The sequence below is a fragment of the Eschrichtius robustus genome, chromosome 19, assembly GCF_028021215.1.
Source record: "Eschrichtius robustus isolate mEscRob2 chromosome 19, mEscRob2.pri, whole genome shotgun sequence".
Classification (NCBI taxonomy): Eukaryota; Metazoa; Chordata; class Mammalia; order Artiodactyla; family Eschrichtiidae; genus Eschrichtius; species Eschrichtius robustus.
This window is the reverse complement of record NC_090842.1, coordinates 69,149,023-69,163,448: the sequence shown is the minus strand read 5'-3', so window position 1 is coordinate 69,163,448 and position 14,426 is coordinate 69,149,023. Positions and strand designations below refer to the sequence as shown.

Here is a 14,426-nt window from a genome sequence, read left to right as displayed (position 1 = left end):
TCGGAGCCATCACTTCCACACTCCCGTCTGGACAGCCTTAAGACAGTCTCCCAGGACAGGAAGCATCCTTGACACTGGCCTCAAGACACCTCCCCATCCCCCCTCAGTCAGCCACAGGAACTGATATTTGTCCTGAGGCTGAGGAGGTAGAAATGCGGCCTGACCAGCAGAGATGGACCCCTGGGCATCTGCATGCAGTTTCTGTGCCTTGAAGGAGTGACTCTGCAGGGAATGAGGGGCCTTTGGTTGCTCAGAGCCAGACTCTGGTGTATACAGACAAGGGACAATAATGCAGGCCCTGAAGGAAGGGGGCCGTTTTTAAATAGACAGGTGGTCTTCCTAAGGAGCTGTCAGGTGCAAGATGTATTGCTAAATGAGTGACAGAGACATCAATGGTTTAATGGATATTGGATCTAAATCATCCAAAGCAAGGTCCTGGAGAGACAGCCCATCTTGGTAGGCAGGCAGCAGGCAGGATGTTTCAGCAGTTTTAGCTTCTGGAGAAGGAGGTTACCAGCTTTAGCGGGAATTGACATCATGCTGGCTCATTGGTTATCAAGGAAAGCAGCAGAGGAGCATGCTCCTCACATCCCCTCTGGTAACACTATCAAAGTGGAGAGTTTCTGATCTAAAGATTAATCACTAGCTGAGGCCTGGGCAGGTACCCAGGTGTTTGCTGATTAGGCTTTATGTTTAAGAGGGAAGGTCAGCCATGTGAGTAGGGTGCAGGTGAATCAGACTGCTGGACCAGGGGATGTACAAAGAGCAAGAGGACAGCCATGGTGGGTGGCCTGATCATCCGTCTCTTGCTGAGTTGTGCAAGTCATTGACTATGCAGACAGGAGAGCCATTTCTGACGTGACCAGAACCAGCTCTCTCGCTCTTGTCCAGCTGCTTCAGGGCTGCCCAATATCTCCTTTCCATATTCCTGGTCAGTGTCCTGTCTTTTCTCTTGTCCCTTACCAAAGCTTACAAGATGACTAACGCTTCAGACCGCATGCGTTTCAAGAGCAATAGGATAATGTTTATTTGCTTCCTGTTACCAGTGGATGTCAACTTGGGTTGGCTTCGTGGAGTCTGAGATAACATCCAAACACTTCAGCAATCAGTAGCATTATAGAGCCTTAAATGCTCAACACTCACCGGAAAGTTTCCCCGCCCCCATAAGAAGAATGGAGCTTCCTACCCCCACCCCCGCCCTAGAAGTCGTTTCCCAGCGCTCCTTAGGGGCTGCTTGGCTGTTTTCAAAGTGATTCAGGTGTGGGGCCCCGTGCTTCCTTGAAGTCTTTGCACTACATTACCCAGGACAACTTGCGTTAAGGCAGCAACGTTGATCCAATGAAAATCCAGAAAGGGTGCATTTCCGGGAGGGCGAACCTCCGGGAGAGGGCCGTCTTCGTGGCGGACATTTTGATTGCTGTGGAGTCTGAGGAGTTCGTCAGAAAGTCGAGGTGTGCGGTGTTGGGGGTCAGTTGACGGGGCAAGAAGGCATAGAAGGAGGTCTTGTGAGCACTGCACAGGGGCGGGTCTCGGGGCCGGGGAGACCGCGGTCTGCGTGGAGTATCCACGCCGAGTCCGACCTGGTCACTGGGCTGTGGCCTCTCCGCTTGGGGACTCGGTGGCGGCGGCCGTGCTGAGGGACCCGGCTAAGGTAAACGCTGCGTGCTCCGGGTTCTCCCCTGCCCGTTTCCCCACCCAAATACGAACGGCCGGCGTGATAGGCGCCTGTTTACGTCTGGTCCAAGACAGTGAGGCCTTCAGGTGTCGTGTCCCTATTTCTGACCACCAGTGTAATGTGGTCTGGGTGAGCCTTGTAGACGCAACTAAAGGAGGAACATTCGGAGCCTGGAGTCCATCCTGTTTCTGGGAGGAACAAAGTTTGAGACCAGGCTGCACCTGGAGTGGTAGATGAGAGTTGTACTTTTCTCTTTGGGCCCTGGGAGTGGTGGAGAGTTGTTTTTTTAAAATAAATAAATTTATTTATTTATTCATTCATTCGTTTATTCATTCATTTAGATTGATTGCTGAGTTGGGTCTTCGTTGCTGCGCGCAGGCCTTCTCTAGTTGCGGCGAGCCGGGGCTACTCTTCCTTGCGGTGCTTGGGCTTCTCATTGCGGTGGCTTCTCTTGTTGAGGAGCCACGGGCTCTAGCCACGTGGGCTTCAGTAGTTGTGGCTCGCGGGCTCTAGAACGCAGGCTCAGTAGTTGTGGCGCACGGGCTTAGTTGCTCCGCGGCATGTGGGATCTTCCTGGACCAGGGATCGAAGTGTGTCCCCTGCATTGGCAGGCGGATTCTCAACCACTGCACCACCAGGGAAGTCCCTGTGGAAAGTTTTGAGCATAGGAAGGACATGATTTGAGTTAGGGTTTTAAAAATACTCCAAAGCCTGCTCAATGGAAGAACATAATGTAGGGGGGTGATGAGGACAGTGAGGCAGAGGGAAGCTGTGGCTTTTCCAAGGTCCCAACTGGTAAGCGGTAGCACTGTGGACTGAGGCACAGAGGAGAGGTTTGCTAGTCAACCTGAGGTTACCTCGTTCTGGTACTGCCAGGGGGCCAGGGAAGGCCTGTGCCCCTGGAGCACCGCCCTGGTCACTTTTCCTCCGTCGCCTGCCTTTTCCCACAGATTCCAAGGGCCAGAGAAGCACCTTCGTTAAATGGAGGTTGTCCCAGTCCCTCACATGTTGTGACCCCACGCACACATTCTCTGTATTTGAGAAGGGTCTTGGGGTTATTCACTAGTCATTTTCCCAGCCCTTTGGTTTGGGAACCCTGGAGAACCCCATGTTCAGGGTCCTGAGTGTAGGCCGGTTTCTATGGAGGGGGTCCCATTCCCCACCTCAAATGGAAGGAGTTGTGTAAGGTTACTTCTTGATTCGATACCAGTTGTGGAAGTGCGTCAAGGTGAGGCTGAGCTGGTTTAGGTAAGTGCAGGTCTCTCTCTTTTTTTTTTTTTTTCTAGTGGAAATAAACAACACAGAAAAGCAGGATTTCTGCTTTAAACGTCTGCCTGTGTATTCTGGAGGCAGTGGGAGCTTCAGATTAGAGGAGGGAGGTTTTCCTCCCAAGGTCTCAAGAGTCTCCATCTGGTCGGGCAGTAGGGGAAATGTGTGGGAAGATGGATTGTGGGTTTTCAGGAGTGAGACTGTTCATGGTTTTATTTGTCCCTGTTTACCAGGGCAGTGTGACCTTTGAGGATGTGGCCGTGTACTTCTCCTGTGAGGAATGGTGTCTTCTTAATGAGGTTCAGATACACCTGTACCTTGATGTCATGCTGGAGAACTTTGCACTTGTCAGCATGCTGGGCAAGGCTCTCACACCCACCTCCATCCTCTGACCTAGGCTCTGCTTTTCTTTTCTTACCCAAGGACAGCTCTGTTTCTCACATCTGGACCCGGGCACACCTTGTTAAATTCCTTGGTTATGTGCTGCGGTTACTACAGCTAGGTTAGTGCCTCCCTACTCCTTAGTGCCTGGACACCTGTAGCCCCAAAGTCTTGCAGGTGATGCTTCAGGGTCAGTAGTGTTGCAGTCAGCCTGGTAGCTCTCTCCTTGCTTGCCCTCTCTGACCAGGCGAATGTCAAAATCCATGGTACCGAAGTTTTGCTTCATTCCTGAACCTGATATTTATTTGTGCCTGACTGTACAACAGTCACTGACTTGGTCACTACTGAAACAGACCATGAACCTTTTTCCAAGTTTCCAATTTCTCTCCATTCACACCAGCATGTGTTATTTTGTTTTTTTCATAATAGCCGTCCTAATGGATGTGAACTTGTGTATCTTTTCCATTTCGATTGCATTTCCATAATGGTGTGCTCATTGGTGTGTTTATTGGTATATCTTTAGAAAAATTCAGGTCTTTTTTCCATTTTTTAATCAGGTTGGTTCTTTGGCAGTTGTTGAGTTCAAGGCATTATCCATGTATTCTGGATATTAATCCCTTGTTGTATACCTGATTTGGAAATATTTTCTCTCATTCTGTGGTTGCTCTTTTACTGTGTTCATAGTGTCCTTTGATGTACAAAAGTTTGTCTCTTTTTTCGCTTTCCCCCCCGCCCCCAGCTTTATTGAGGTATAATTGACACATAATGTTGTGTAACTTAAAGGCATCCAACAAAAATTGTTCATTTTTATTAGGTGCAGTTTTTGTATTTTTTCTTTTGTTGCTTGTGCCTTTGTTGTCATAGTCAGGAAATCATAACTGAATCGAACATTTTGAAGCTTTTCCCCTTTGCTTTTTCTAAGAATTTTATAGTTTTAGCTCTTATATTTAGGCTTTTGATATATGTATATTTAAAACTTATTATTTATTTATTTGGTTGCACTGGGTCTTATTTGTGGCAGCTGGGCTCCTTACTTGTGGCTCACAAACTCTTAGTTGTGGCACGCATGTGGGATCTAGTTCCTCGACCAGGGATTGAACCCGGGTCCCCTGCATTGGGAGTGCGGAGTGTTAACCACTGCACCACCAGAGAAGTCCCAAGGCTTTTGATATATTTTGAGTGAATTTTTCTATGTGGTATTAGGTGAGTTCCCAACTTCATTCTTGTGTATGCAGGTATCCAGTTTTCCCAGCACCATTTATTGAAAAGGCTGCCCTTATTGAATAGTAATGGTCCTTTGGTCAAAAGTTATTTGATCATAAATATGAGGGTTTACTTTTAGACTACTCCCTGTTCTATTCCATTGCTGTGTATATCTGTCTTTATGCCAGTAGCATAGTATTTTGCTTACTGTAGCTTTGTAGTAATGTTTGAAATCAGGTGGTATGAGTCCTTCAACTTTGTTCTTTTTCATAATTGCTTTGGCTATATGGAATCCCTTGAGAGTCCATCTGAATTTTTGGAAGAGTTTTTCTATTTTTTGAATATGTCATTGGGAATTTAGTAGGTATTGTATTGACTCAGGAATCCCCCAAGCAAGTATTAAAATTGATGCGTCTATACTGACACATTATTATCACTCAAAATCTGAAATTTACATTAGGGTTGACTCTTGGTATTGTACATTCTATGGGCTTTGATAAATGTTTAGTGATTCGCATTCCCCATTATAGAGTGGTTTCAATGGTTTTCAGTGTTTCAATCCTTTGTGCTCCACCTGTTCATCCTTTCTTCCCCTGTACTCCTTGGTAAGCATTGATTTTTTTTTTTTTTTTTTTACTGTCTCTATGTGTTTTCCCTTTTCTAGAGTGTCATATAGTTAGAATCATACATTATGCAGCCTTTTCATCTTGGTTTCCTTCACTTAGTAACATGCATTTAAGTTTTCTGTTTCTCTTTTCTTTTTAACCCCCCGCCACGTGCCTTACAGGATTTTAGTTCCAGAACCCGGGCCATGGCAGTGAAAGTGCCGAGTGCTAACCGCTGGACCGTGAAGGAACTCCCTTGCATGTCTTTTCATGACTCGATAGCTCATTCCATTTCAGCTCTAAATAATGTTCCCGGTATCTTGATATATCTTGATTGTCCATTTGTCTGCTGAAGGAGTTCTTAACTACTTCTAAGTTTTGGCAGTTATGAATACAACTACTGTGAATATCTGTGTGAAGGTTTTTGTGTGGATGTAAGTTTTCAACTCCTTTTTTATAATACGAAGGAATACAATTCCTATATGATGTGTAAGAGTTTAGTTTTGTAGAAAACTGCCACACTCTTTCAAAGTGGGCTGTACCATTAAGCATTTCAATGGGCAATGAATGAAATTACTGTTCCTCCACACCCTTAGCAGCATTTGTGTCAGTGTTTGGATTTGGGCCATTCTTTTTTTTTTTTTAATAAATTTATTTCATTTATTTTATTTTTGGCTGTGTTGGGTCTTTGTTGCTGCATGCAGGATTTCTCTAGTTGTGGCGAGTGGGGGCTACTCTTCGTTACAGTGCATGGGCTTCTCATTGTGGTGGCTTCTCTTGTTGCAGTGCACAGGCTCTAGGCGCGTCGGCCTCAGTAGTTGTGGCACGTGGGCCCAGTAGTTGTGGCTCATGGGCTTAGTTGCTCCGAGGCATGTGGGATCTTCCCAGACCAGGGCTCGAACCCGTGTCCCCTGCATTGGCAGGCGGATTCTTAACCACTGTGTCACCAGGGAAGCCCAACGTGGGCCATTCTTATAGGTATGTAATGGTATCTCTTGAGTTTAATTTGCATTTCTTTGCCTCTTTGTATACGCACGTACATTTTCTTTTAATGAGGCTTGTCTATTAAGGTGTTTGGCTCATTCTGTATTTGGGTTTTTACTTGCTGAGTTTTAAGTTTTTTTGTATTTAACATCTATGTCTATGATCCATTTTGAGATAATTTTTTTGTGAAGGGTGTAAGGTTTGTGTTTAGATTTTTTTGTGTGTGTGGTATATGATGTTCAGTTGTTCCAGTACTGTTTATTAAAAAGACTTCCTTTTTCTCCATTGTATTTCCTTTGCTCATCTGTTAAAGTATATTTAACAGATGAGTATATTTCAAATATTTGAGTATATTTCTATGGGTATATTTCTGGATTCCAAATACTGCTCATTGATCAGTTTTTCTATCCCTTCAACAATAGCAAACAGGCTTGATTACTGGACATACGAAGTCTGGAAGTTGAGTAGTGTGAGTCTGCAAGCTTTGTTCTTCTGCAGTATCCTGTTGGCTATATTTGGGACTTTTGCCTCTCTATATGAACTTTAGGATCTGTGTATTTATATCCACAAAATAACTCACTGGGATTTTGATTTTGATTTCATTGAATCTATAGATGAGTTTCGGAAGAACTGACATCTTGAGAATAGTGAGTCTTCCTATTTTAGAATGTCAAATATTTTTCCATTTATTTAGTCCTTTGAATTTGTTCATCAGAGTTTTATAGTTTCCCTCATGTAGATCTTGTACATGTCTTGGTAGAGTTATAACTAAATATTTCTTTCCTTTCTCTCTCTCTCTCTTTTTTTTTCTTTTTTGATGCTATTGTGCATGATAGTGTGTTTTTAATTTCAAATTCACTTGTTCATTTCTGGTTTATAGGAAAGTGATTGACTTTTGTATATTAACCTTGTGTCCTGAAACCTTGGTATAATTGCTTTTTGGTTCCATGATTTTGTTCGTTTGGTCTATTTTTCAGGTTTTTTACATAGCTGATCATATCATCTGAGAATGAAGACAGTTTTATTCCTTCCTTCCCAAGCAGTATACCTTCTCTATAACCTTGTCATCTCATTGCATTAGTTATGACTTCCAAAATAAAGGCAAAAAGGAGTGGTAAGAGGGAACATTTTTGCCTTGTTTTTCATCTTAGTGAGAAATCTTGTTGCTATTCTGTAGTAAGTATGATGATAGTCATAGAATTTTATTTGGATTAACAAGTTGAAGTTTTCCTCTTTTTAGTTAACTAGATGTTGGAGATTTTTATCATGAATGGGTATGGGATATTGTCAGATCCTTTTTCTCTATCTATTGAGGAGATCATGTGCTGTTTTTTAACCTGTCGAGAACGTGGATGATATTTATTTTCAAATGTGAAACCACCCTTGTATACCTTGCATCAGTCCCACTTGGTCATGGTGTATGATTCTTTCTGTATAGTTTTTGCATAAATTTCCTAATATTTTGTGAGGATTTTTGCATCTGTGTTCATGAGAGGTATTGGTTTACAGTTTTCTTGTAATGTCTTTGGTTTGGTATTAAGAGAATAATACTGGCCTCTTAGAATGATTTAGGAAGTATTCCTCTGTTTCTGTCTTCTGAAAGAGATTGTAGATAATTGTATAATATCTTCCTTAAATGTTCATCAGAATTGACCAGTGAACCAATCTAAGCCAGTTGCATTCTGTTTTAGAAGGTTATTATTTATTGATTCAATTTCTTAAAGACATGTAGACCTATTCAGATTTTCTATTTTTTCTTGTGTGGGTTTTGGTAGACTGCGTCTTTCAGGCAATTGATCCATTTCATCTAGTTATCAAATTTATGGTTTTGTTTGTTGTCATATATTTTATTGTTGTCCTTTTAATGTCTATGGTATCTGTAGTGATGTTTCTTCTTTCATTTTGATGTTAGTAATTTGTGTTCTCTCTCCTCTTTTTCTTCAGTAGCAATAATAGAATGTTTTTGATTTTATTGGTCATTTTAAAGAACCAGCTTTTCTTGGCTTTGTTGATTTTTCTCTATTGGTTTAAATTCTTTCTTTCTTTCTTCCTCTGGATTTAATTTTCTCCTAGTTTTGTAAGGTGGAAGCACAGATGATTGATTTAAAATTTTTCTTTTTTGTTAATATAAGCATTCAATGCTATAAATTTTCCTATAAACACTGCTTTCACTTCATCTGCATATTTTGAAAAGTGGTATGCTTGTTTCTTTCAAAATACTTAAAAATTTATCTTGAGATTTCCTCTTTGATCCATGTATTATTTGTAAGTGTATTCTTTAATTTCTCAGTATTTTGGAATTTTTCCAACTATCTTTCTGTTACTGGTTTCTAGTGTAATTCTGTTGTGGTCTGAGAACAGATGTATGATTTCTGTTCTTTTTTACAATACTTATTTATTATTTATTTATTTTTATCTTTGACTGTGTTGGGTCTTAGTTGCTGCACACGGAATTCTCTCCAGTTGTGGTGTGCAAGTTTTCTCTCTCTAGTTGTAGCGCGTGAGCTCCAGAAAGCACGGGCTCTGTAGTTTGCGGCCCTCAGGCTCTCTAGTTGAGGGTGTGGGCTCAGCAGTTGCAGCTCATGGGCTCAGTTACCTTGCAGCATGTGGGATCTTAGTTCCCCGACCAGGGATCGAACCCGCCTCCTTTGCATTGGAAGGCAGATTCTTAACCACTGGACCACCAGGGAAGTCTCAATGATTTCTGTTCTTAAATTAAATTTGTTAAGGTGTGTCTTTTGGCCCCAGATGTGGTCTATCTGGTGAATGTTCTATGTCAGCTTGAGAAGACTGTCTCTTCTGCTGTTGTTGGATGGAGTAGCCTAGTAGTCTGTAGGTGTCATTTTATCCAGTGCATTGATGATGGTGCTCCTGAGTTCAACAAATCCTTATGAATTTTCAGTTTGCTGGATCTGTTCATTTCTGGTAGAGGGGTGATAAATGAAGTCTCCAAATATTATAACAGATTCATCTCTTTCTACTTGTAGTTCTGCTTTGCCTCATATTTTGACATTCTGGTTTTAGGTGCAGATATGTTAAGGATTGTTGTGGATTCTGGTGAATTGGCGTCTTTATCCCTGATAACTTTGCTTCCTTTAAATCTGCTCTGAGATTAATATAGTTAATACCACTTTTTTTTTTTTTGCCCCCCTCCCGACTACCACTTTTTTAAAAAATTAGTGTTAATCTATCTTTCTCTATCCATTTACCTTTAATCTACATGCATCTTTATGTTGAAAGTGGGTTTCTTGGACGCAACATATGTTACCTGTTTTTTGATTCACCCTGGTAATCTTTTAATTGGTGCATTGAGACTATTGAGGTTTCATACATTGATATAGTTGGATAAATGTTTAACATATTTGTTAACATGTTCAATTCATTCTCCTCCTTCTTTGTTCCTGTTTTAATATTCCACTCTTCTTTTTGTGTTTTTTATTGCATATTTTGTGTGATTTCATTTTCTCTCCTTTGTTAGCATATCAGACATACTTGTTTCTTTCCATTTTTTTTTAATGTAGTTGCCCTAGAGTTTGTGGTATGTATTTACAACTAATTGAAGTCCACTTTCAAATAACAGTATATGGCTTCATTGGTAGTTTGAATACCTCATAATTTTAAAAAATCCTAATTGCTTTCACTCCTCCATTGTATGATTACTGTTATTTGTTTTAATATTACATAAACCTACCTAAGTGTGTTGTATAAAAATGTATAATGGAGTGCACTGTTGCTATTGTTGTTTTGAACAAACTGTTATCTGTTAGATCTGAGTAGACATTTTTGTAAAGAAGACATGCAAATTGTGAAGATACTTGAAAAGATGCTGACTATCACTAATTTTCAGGGAAGTGCACATCAAAACCACAATAAGATACCACCTTACACCTGTTTTAATGTCTGTTATCAGAGAAGAAATACGTGTTGGTGAAGATGTGAAGAATAGTGACCCCTTGTGCACTGTAGGTGGGAATGTACATTGTTGCAACCACTGTGGAAAAGAGTACGGAGAATCCTTAAAAAATTAAAGAAGGAACTACATTATGATATAGCAATTCCACCTCTGTGTACTTCTCCAAAGGGAGTAAAATCATTATGTCAGAAAGATATCTGGACCCTGTGTTTATTGCAACATTATTTACAATATCCAGGACATGGAAACAAGCTAAGTGTCCATTGGCGGATGAATGGCTACCCAAAATGTGGTTTGTGTGGAATACTATTCAGTGTTTTCAACCATAAAAAAGAAGGAAATCCTGCCGTTTGCAACAGCATGGATGGAGCTTCGGCAAATTATGCTAAGTGAAATAAGTCAGACAGGGAAAGACAAATACTGTTGTCCCTCCGTTTCTGCTGAGGGTTTGTTCCAGGAGCCACTGAATATACTGAAATTGCAGATTCTAAAGTCCCATAGTCAGTCCTCTGATTCTGAAGTTTTACATTTTTGGATTCATCCAGCTACAGATCATTTACTGCTGTGTGTGTTTATTGAAAAATATGAGTGGACCCTCGCAGTTCTAACCCATTTTGTTCAAGGTTCAACTGTACTACATGATTACACTTAAATGTGGAATCTTTAAAACAAACAAACAAAAAGCCAAACTCAGATACAGACAACAGATTAGTGGTTGCCACAGTGGGGGAAAAGGAGGGGGTGGATAAAATGGGTGTAGTGTGTCAGAAGTGAGAGAATTCTAGTTATAAGATGAATAAGTCCTGGTGATTTAAGCACAGCATAGTGACTCTAGTTAGCAATACTGTGTTGTATATTTGAAGTTTGATAAGAGAGTAGATCTTAAAAATTCTCATCAGAAAAAAAATTGTAACTATGTTCACTAATTGTAGTAATCATTGCACAATGTATGCACATGTCAAATCTCCTTATACAGCTTAAACAAATACAGTGTTCCATGTCAATTGTAAGAAAATGAAATTCTTTAAATTCTCTGATGTTCTCCCCTTCTCTATGAAACCCAAATTTCTGATCTATATCTTTTTTCATCTCTCTGTAAAACTTCTTTTTATAAATTCCTGCAATTTTTTTGTGTCACAGGAAGTCTTTATTTGAACATAAGTTTTGAAGGGTAATTTGGCTGGATACTGAATTCTAGGTTGGTGATGTGTGTGTGTCATCTCCACTCCACCCCCACATTTCAAATGTTTCACTCAATTCCCTTATTGTCTGGGTGAGTTCTGAGGAGAATTCAAATGTAATTCTTTTTGTTGCTCTTCTGTGGTTAAGGGGTTTATTCCTCTGGCTCTTTCAGGATTTTTTTTCTACATTTGAATGTGATATGCCAAGGTGTAGGGGTTTTTTTTGGTTTTGTTTATTAGTTTTTGTTTTTTTGGTTTTTTTGCATTAAACCTGCTTGTTGTTTTCTGAGCTTCCTGGATCTGTGGGTTAGTACCTGACATTAATTTGGTGCAAATTCTGTACCATTATTTCTTCAAATATTTCTTCTGTTCCTTTGTCTCTTTCTCATTGTGATGTTTCCGTGTGTGTGTATTTTTTTAAATATTTATTTATTTATTTATGTGGCTGTGCTGGGTCTTAGTTGCTAGATGCGGGATCTTTGTTGTTGCATGCAGGATCTTTAGTTGTGGCATGTGGGATCTAGTTCCCTGACCAGGGCTCTAACCGAGGCCCCTGTTTTGGGAGCACAGAGTCTTATCCACTGAACCACAAGGGAGGTCTCTCCATATGTATGTGTTAAACCTTTTGTAGTTGTCCCACAGTTCTTGGATATTGTGTTTAATTTTTTTTTTTTTTTTTTTTAGTCCTTTCTCTTTTTTATTTTTTCCCAATTTTGGAAGTTTCTCCTAAGAGGACATCAAGGTCAGAGATTCTTTCCTCAGCTGTGTCCTATCTTTCTTTATCCATTCACATATAATCTGTAAGCATCTATGGGTTTAAAGTGGGTTTCTTGGAGACAACATATGATTGAGTCATGTTTTTAGATCCACTCTGGTAATCTCTCTTTGAATTGGTGCACTGAGACTATTTATGTTTAATTTATTGATATAGTGAAATAAGTATCTAATGTATTTGTTACCATTTCCTATTCATTGCCTTTGTTCCTGTTTTAATCTTCCACTCTTCTTTTTATGATTCTAATTGAGTATTATGTACGATTTCATTCTTTCTGCTTTGTTAGCATATCAGTTGTACTTCTTATCTTTTTTTATGTAGTTGCCCTGGCATTTACAATATGTTTTTACAGCTAATTGAAGTCCACTTTCGAATAACACTGTATGGTTTGACAGGTAATTTGAGTACGTTCTAATTTTTAAAAATCCTCATTACTTTCCTCCATTGTATCATTGTTGTCATTCATTTCACTTTTACAGAAGAATACATACTGTGTGTGTGTATAAAAATGCATAATGGAGTACACTGTTGCTAGTGTTATTTTGAACAGTGTTATCTGTTAGATTTGAATAGGCTTTTTCCAGAGAAGACATGCAAAAGGCAAACAGCTACATGAAAAGATGCTCAATATAACTAATGGTTGGGGAAATGCAAATTAGAACCACAATGAGATACCACATCACATATCATGTCTGTTATGAAAAAGACAAGAAATAAGTGTTGGTGAAGATGTGGAAAAAAGGGACCCCTTGTACACTGTTGGTGGGAATGTACATTGTTGCAGCCACTATGGAAAAGAGCATGGAGAATCCTTACAAAATTAAATAAGGAACTACCATATGGTCTGGCAGTTCCACCGGTGTGTTTATCCAAAGGGGCTGAAGTCATCATCTCAAAAAGATATTTGGGGCTTCCCTGGTGGCGCAGTGGTTAGGAATCCGCCTGCCAATGCAGGGGACACGGGTTCGTGCCCCGGTCCGGGAAGATCCCACATGCCACGGAGCGGCTGGGCCCGTGAGCCACAACTACTGAGCCTGCGCGTCTGGAGCCTGTGCTCCGCAACAAGAGAGGCCACGATAGTGAGAGGCCCACGCACCGCGATGAAGAGTGGCCCCCACTTGCCGCAACTAGAGAAAGCCCTCGCACAGAAACGAAGACCCAACACAGCCATAAAAATTAATTAATTAATTAATTAATTAAAAAAAAAAAAAAGATATTTGTACCCCATGGTTATTGCTGCATTATTTACAATATCCAAGAGGTGGAAACAACCTAAGTGTCCACTGATGGATGAATGGATAACAAACACGTATATATGGAATACAACTCAATATTATTCAAACATAAAATAAGGAAATCTTATCATTTGCAACAACATGGTTGGACTTTGAGGGCATTCTGCTAAGTGAAATAAGTCAGACAGGGGAAGACAAAGTTGTCCCTCCATTTCTGCAGAGTATTGATTCCAGGAGCCTCTGCACATCCTGAAATTTGTGGATGCTTAAGTCCCATAGTCATCTCTCTGATTCTGAAGTTTCACATTTGTGAATTCATCCAACCACAGATCATGTAATGCTGTGTGTATTTATTGAAAAGTATCCATATGTGAGTGGACCCATGCAGTTCTAACCCATGTTGTTCAAGGGTCAGCTCGACTACCTGATTACACTTACATGTGGAATCGTTAAAAACAAACCCCACCAAACTCAGATACAGATAACAGATTAGTTGTTGCCAGAGCTGAGGAAGTGGATTGGGTGAAATGGGTGAAGGGTGCCAGAAGCTACAGAGTTTTATTTATAAGATGAATAAGTTATAAGGTTATAAGTTTATATATGGATAAGTTATAGTATGAATAAACCTTTTGCAGTTGTTCCAGAGTTTTTGGGTATTCTGTTTTTTTGTTTTTGTTTCTGTTTAATGGAAGTATACTTGATTTACAGTGTTGTGTTAATTTCTGCTGTACATCAAAGTGATTCAATTATATATACATTATTATTTATGTATTATTTCCACCATGGTTTATTACAGGATATTAATTATAGTTCCCTGTGCTTATACAGTTGACCTTGTTGTCTATCCATTCTATATATAATTGTTTGCATCTGCTAAACCCAAACTCCCACTCCTACCCCCCCACAACCCTCCCCCTCCCCATTGGCAACCACATGTCTGTTCTCTGTGTCTGTGAGTCTGTTTCTGTTTTGTAGATAAGTTCATTTGTGTCATATTTTAGATTCCACATATAGGTGATATCACATGGTATTCATCTTTCTCTTTTTGACTTCAACTAGAGTATGATAATCTCCAGTTTCACCTATGTTGCTGCAAATGGGATTTTTTTTTTAATGGCTGAGTAGTATTCCATTGTATATATGTACCAGATCGTCTTTATCCATTCATCTGTCGGTGGACATTTAGGCTGTTTCTATGTCTTGGA

General features: G+C 40.1%; 1 long non-coding RNA gene across 2 annotated transcripts in view; it reads left to right on the top strand.

The window, feature by feature from the left end:
- Window positions 1–1,419: 1,419 nt before the first annotated feature.
- LOC137753621 (uncharacterized) overlaps window positions 1,420–14,426 on the top strand; it is a 43,577-nt gene continuing 30,570 nt past the window's right edge. For both annotated transcript variants that reach the window (XR_011071523.1, XR_011071525.1), the window contains exon 1: window positions 1,420–1,451. This is a non-coding gene — a long non-coding RNA (uncharacterized lncRNA). The remainder of the gene's footprint in view (window positions 1,452–14,426) is intronic.